The 6,172-nt window shown below is 49.8% G+C and overlaps 1 long non-coding RNA gene across 1 annotated transcript; it reads left to right on the forward strand.

Moving 5' to 3' along the window:
- Positions 1-1,796: 1,796 nt before the first annotated feature.
- On the forward strand, positions 1,797-2,852 carry LOC122390093. Its single transcript, XR_006258080.1, has 2 exons — positions 1,797-1,903; positions 2,742-2,852. It is a non-coding gene; the product is annotated as an uncharacterized LOC122390093 (long non-coding RNA).
- The last annotated feature ends 3,320 nt before the right edge of the window (positions 2,853-6,172 follow it).

Here is a 6,172-nt window from a genome sequence, read left to right on the forward strand (position 1 = left end):
TAAAACTCGAAAAAGTACGATAATGTCGGCCACTAAGTCAACGCCATGGTGGGATTCGATCCCGTGACCTTCGCATTTGCAATGAGTCAGTGGGCTGTAGCACCATTCATGCTGCTGAACTCGACCCCTAAAACTCGGAAAAAGTACGATAAAGTCGATCACTGAGCCAACGCCATGGTGGGATTCGAACCGCTGACCTTTGCATTTGAAGTGAGTCAGTGGGCTGTAACACCATTCATGCCGCTGAACTCGACCCCCTAAAACTCGAAAAAGTACGATAAAGTCGGCCACTAAGTCAACGCCATGGTGAGATTCGATCCCGTGACCTTCGCATTTGCAATGAGTCAGTGGGCTGTAGCACCATTCATGCTGCTGAACTCGACCCCTAAAACTCGGAAAAAGTACGATAAAGTCGATCACTGAGCCAACGCCATGGTGGGATTCGAACCGCTGACCTTTGCATTTGCAATGAGTCAGTGGGCTGTAGCACCATTCATGCTGCTGAACTCGACCCCTAAAACTCGGAAAAAGTACGATAAAGTCGATCACTGAGCCAACGCCATGGTGGGATTCGAACCGCTGACCTTTGCAGTTGAAGTGAGTCAGTGGGCTGTAACACCATTCATGCCGCTGAACTCGACCCCCTAAAACTCGAAAAAGTACGATAAAGTCGGCCACTAAGTCAACGCCATGGTGGGATTCGATCCCGTGACCTTCGCATTTGCAATGTGTCAGTGGGCTGTAGCACCATTCATGCTGCTGAACTCGACCCCTAAAACTCGGAAAAAGTACGATAAAGTCGATCACTGAGCCAACGCCATGGTGGGATTCGAACCGCTGACCTTTGCATTTGAAGTAGTCAGTGGGCTGTAGCACCATTCATGCTGCTGAACTCGACCCCCTAAAACTCGAAAAAGTACTATAAAGTCGATCACTGAGCCAACGCCATGGTGGGATTCGAACCCGTGACCTTCGCATTTGCAGTGAGTCAGTGAGCTGTTGTAGCTGCACCTGTGGCTGCACCCTCCGTGGCATTTTCCGACCGGCTGTGCTCCCCTAGATTTCGTACCTGAAGCCGCCCCTGCGTGCTGCGAGGTTAAAATCACTAGCCCTAGAGACCTTCTAGAGACTTTTCAGCGGTGACTTGAGTGGCAACCCTTCGTGTGACGTCTGCTCTACCAATGCCCATCATAGAACCCTAATTTTGGTCAAATGCAGGGCCCTGTTCAAGTGTCCGCGGCCGCCGCGGCTCCCGCGGCCAAAAAGGCGGAGCCTAGCTGGCGGCCAATCAGGCGAGAGCAGCATTCTGGGTAATGCGTAGCTCTTCCTGCGGCTCCCGCGGTCGCTCGGGAGCGACCGCAAGGAAACTTCGACATAAACTGCGCGCGTGAGACAAAATATTGCGGATTTCGCTCTTTGTTTCGGTTGATTTTATTATGTTGTTAAGGTATAATTGCTTCAAAAAGGTACTAATTGAAGTAATAAAGCCATTATAAAGCAATTACGCACAAAATTTTGATCAGCATCTCCTTTCAAAACAACCGTGCCATTCTCGTCGCCGGCCGCAGCGGCCGCAGCCGCAAGGGTGTTCAAGCTAACCGAAATTAGGCTCCGCCTCCCGGCCGCGGGAGCCGCGGCGGCCGCAGAGCACTTGAACAGGGCTCAGATGAGCAGAAAAATATTATTTTATTTGATGATTTTCCATGCCTACCTATGTCTTGACGAGGGTTCGTTGGTTACTGTGTAGATAAACTATGGTGAAGATAACATCATCTACCTTAGCCTAACCTTGCGTACTAACCTACACTACAACTTTTGGTTAATGTTCAGAAAGAGTGCGATTCACTTTTCAGGCATACATTTTGTACATTGTTACACTATTTGACATCCTAAATCCAGATAGGTATGATGATGCAAATACAAAACAAAAATCAAACCTTACCTAACCCCATGTTGCGTATTCATATCAACTCAAACTGTAAATCAGATATTTTTTGAACAAATACCCATCTTTCATCCTTTCAGCTGAGCATACATACAACCTACTAAACAGCCTAGGTATCAACCTACCATTCATACTTTATCTACACATACATATTGATATGTGGGGTATGTTTTGTTCAGTAGGTTATAGTAGGTCGGGTGCCTACATGCTATCATTTGTCATGCGACATGCTTCGCTTTCAGGTGGTGTCTTGTGGGCTTTATAGTGGGCTTTGTGGCCCTCTCTAAGTGCAAGGGTTAAGTGTTGATGCACATAATGCAATGTGTTTTTTTCCATCGGCGCAGGAACCTCACGTTAAGTGTGTGTGTGTGGGGGGGGGGGGCAGAGAACTTCAATGTCACTTTGTGGGAAACCCCAATACCCCTATGAACAAATTCTTTGCAGTTTTGTGCTCATCTCACGTTGTCGAACTATTTCTCACTCTTAGTGTTGACTTTAAATGAAAAATAAATATTTTACTTTAAAAATTAGCTTAGCTGAAAAGTGCCCCCCCCCCCCTCGCTCCTACGCCTATGTTTTTTTCCTTAATGGCGCAAATCATCCAGACTCATATGAGAAGGGTAGGTAGCTAGCTACAAAACCAATGCCTCAATTGTTTATTGTTTTCTTACAATAAGTCCCTCCTCTGCCAACCGCACTAAACTATCTACTGTCACAATGCAGTGTGCGTCATGATTTCTCAACTCTGTGCATACAATATGTTTCCATTTGGCAATCACACATTGTTTTTTTACAGGCTTACCGGTCATGACTGAGGCCGGCATCTCACCTGTCCTGGCTACGCCAAATCACTGTGGATGCCGGATGCCGAGGACCGGAGAGCCAACCGCTTTGAGGCGTGAGCTCTGTGGCGTGGCTCGAGTGATCACCAGGTTCTGACGGCTACGGCGCCGTCGACCTGGTTGAATAGCTGGGGCCTGAACGAGGGTGACCTCAGTACGGTGGGCAATCGGTTACGTCCGAGGGGCGCTCGAACACGCTGCCGTCGCGTGGCTGCCGGTGGCCGCCCCCTCGCACGTGGATCTCCTGGAGCGAGGACTGTGAGAGGCGGCCGCATCATCACCTGTGTCCGCGCTCAACACCGTGCCACGCACTAATGGCGTAAGCCCGACTTTCTCCGATGGAGGAGAGAAACTGGACGCCGGCTGCCAGGCTGCAGGGGAGGGCGCTGGCTCTGCCATTAGGGGACCCCCTACGCGCGACCGCTGAGGCCTCGGCACCGGCGCACCTGTCTTCGGTCCGAGGCTGGAGATTGCGAGGCCGCCAGGCCTGGGCGAGAGCGAGAATCCCACCGTGGCAACAGACGACTGGCGTCACCTTCCGGTTGGACGTGTGCCCGATCCGGGCTGGGGCCACGGCGGCGGAAAGGGAAAGCGTGGCTACTAGAGCACTTCACGGATAGGCTTTTTAGGATCCGGCCCGGCCCATATCCGGCAAGTCATATCCAGATCCGCCCATTATCCGCCTTTCTTTGAATATCAGAATCCGGCCCACCCATGGCCCGTATTGCAGCCAAACTTCCAAAAAATCCGTTTCACCAATAACTGGTTTCACCCAAAACTGGACTAACAAATTCAATCTAAGGGACCAGACAGCCATACAAGTCTTGTGACAAGTGAGTGTCATAAAATGATGCCTATTATTTTAATCAAACCTCCGCTGCCGCTTAGCACATTAGGTTAATTTTTAACTTCAATGTTGAATGTTAAAATTTTGATCCGTTTTGATCCGGGTTCAACCTTCAATTCCCAAATCCGGCCCGCCCATATCCGTTCTTTTTTAAAAAAAATTTAGAATCCAATCCTATCCGGTCCGCGGATTTATCCGTGGATAACGGATTTATCCGGCCCATGAAGTGCTCTAGCGGCTACGCTGCACCTCGCGTCCCTGCCCCTGTGTGCTGTCGGGTTTTGGACGGACGGATCTGCGGAGGGCGGAGTCTTCAGGCGCTGGGTGGGAGCCGTGCTGGTCTGGCTGGACGAAGAGGCCGAGGAACTGCGGGCCCCGGCCGGAGAGCTGTGCTATAGCTACCGCGCGGAGATGGTGGCGCTGGTGACCGGTCCGGAGACCCTACTCGGAAGAGACAGAGACCAGGACCTGCGTTCCGTACCTATCTGCTAACTGTGCGGTGGTGCTGGTGTAGTGCAGCATTTTTGGATGGATAGCTACATTTCACGATTAAATAGCTGTTACGTTTCAGTGCAGGTGGCGTGACGAACAATGTGGTATCTGTTGGCCACTTCTGCGACCGCTGCTATTTCCTACTCGAAGGCGGGCGGGCTGTTTGGCTGGGCCGGCAGGATGTTCCCATTATGTGTCGAGGACAAAGCGAGTATATTCATGTTCTTTTAATGCACAGAGGTCTGTTGTATATTTGTCTGAAGTTTTATTTCAAGTTGACGGTTGCGTAGGGCAGATTCATCTTCTCTCTTTCATTTTTGTTGCCACTTTAGCGTTCATGTTTGTTATGTGTCCTGGTCCGGCTTGGTTGTCATCGTTATTCGTGATGTATTTTATTTTATGAACATGCTGGTGATCAATGCAATACACTTTTGGTTAATAATGCTGCTTTAGCTCTGATTTTTTTTATTTAGGCCTCCCTCCAACGGGCTCTGGTTGTCCCATTTACAGGAGGGCTCCTCCTCCTCCCGGCCGCGAGTTACCTAAGTGTGGAACTACCCAGCGCCGAGCCGGCCGGATGACGTCACACCACGGCCAGCGCCGGCGCGGCGGCAGACTGGCCGAGATTGGCATGGTCTTAACTTGGCGAAGAGGCATCGGACGCCAAACTTCTGCTGCAGCTATTAATCACATTTCATGCGTTTCTTCCATGTGTATGAGCTATCAAGTCCTTCGAATACCTAATGTGTAGGTGAGCGTACCTGCATTTAGCAGTGTGTGCTATGCTATGTGGATGGGCACATCCGACAGTCGACACACTGCGCAATGGATTCCGATATTGCTTGGCTGATTCTGGCTTTGTGTCTTCGAACGAACCATTGAAAGGGAGGACGTCATTTTAAAAGGTTGTTAGGTGCACTCAAACGTTTTAAGATAAGCAACTGCTGATTGAATTTCTGGCGAGGGTTGGTGGAACGCTCTGTTTACAAATGAGTATCTACCTACCTAGTACCTACCTGCAGTGGCAAATAACTGGGCCGCGGTCAGTTAGGCATGATTCACGAAGTCCCTTATCTTTTATTAGACTTATTAAGCCCAATGTGCAACATTTGCGTCTTTTCGCGTTGTATCGGGTAGCAAATAAGAAAATCTGCTTCTTCTCCACAGCCCTCAATTCAAGAAACCGTCCTTTTCCTTATCGCATCATTCCAGAACATAATTTTCAAACATGGGTATCTTCCCCACAAAAAAACTGAAGCAGTTTCCTTCGGCTCCAATGCGCCACTCGCCCAGGGAGACGGAAGTGTTATATTCTCGGCGGTCCAGTCTGCATTCTGCAGCACACTCAAACTTGGCGGACCCCCAGCGCACGACTGAACGATTCGTATTGTTGTGAGTGACTGTGACAATTCACTGGTGGTTTCGGAATAATTAACAGGCGGCGCAGCCCAGTGCCTCTTACAATGAATTACAGTGGCGAATGCACTATTGCAGAGAAGAAATGGATTGAGCAGATGCCCAACCTCGCTGTATTATCAACTAAACATTAGGTACGCTTTACATTTTAATCAGGCAATCATGTAAACAAACGACTTGCGAGTTGCGACCCTTCCGCCTTACATAACTCGGCAGAATGCCCCTGAGTCGGCTAAACTACACTGCATCTCTTCAAACCTTAAGTATTTTACAATTTACCACTCAGCTATGCAACAGGCTTATAATTTACTGCTCAAGTCTCAACCCCTTTTTCCCTATCATCTTTTTGGCACCGTCAATCGCCATCTGCGCTGCCCACTTCCAGCAAATAATCCGGCCGTCTCCAGTTCTCTGGCAGGGGCTTCCAAACTCAAGCGAACTCGCCGAAGTTTCGCCATTCAATGCGCAGGATCTGTACAATTGAGTTTGAGAGCCTCTGGGTTGGCTCGGCGCGCCTGCGCCGCGCCGTTGGTCCGGCCGAGTACGCGAGTGACGTCATGCTATAAGCGTCATCCCCCGACCAAAGTCACCAATCAGAGCCCTAGAATCGACTTGTAGTTCCACACTTAG

Source organism: Amphibalanus amphitrite, unplaced genomic scaffold (assembly GCF_019059575.1).
Source record: "Amphibalanus amphitrite isolate SeventyFive unplaced genomic scaffold, NRLGWU_Aamphi_draft 000382F_arrow, whole genome shotgun sequence".
Taxonomy (NCBI): Eukaryota; Metazoa; Arthropoda; class Thecostraca; order Balanomorpha; family Balanidae; genus Amphibalanus; species Amphibalanus amphitrite.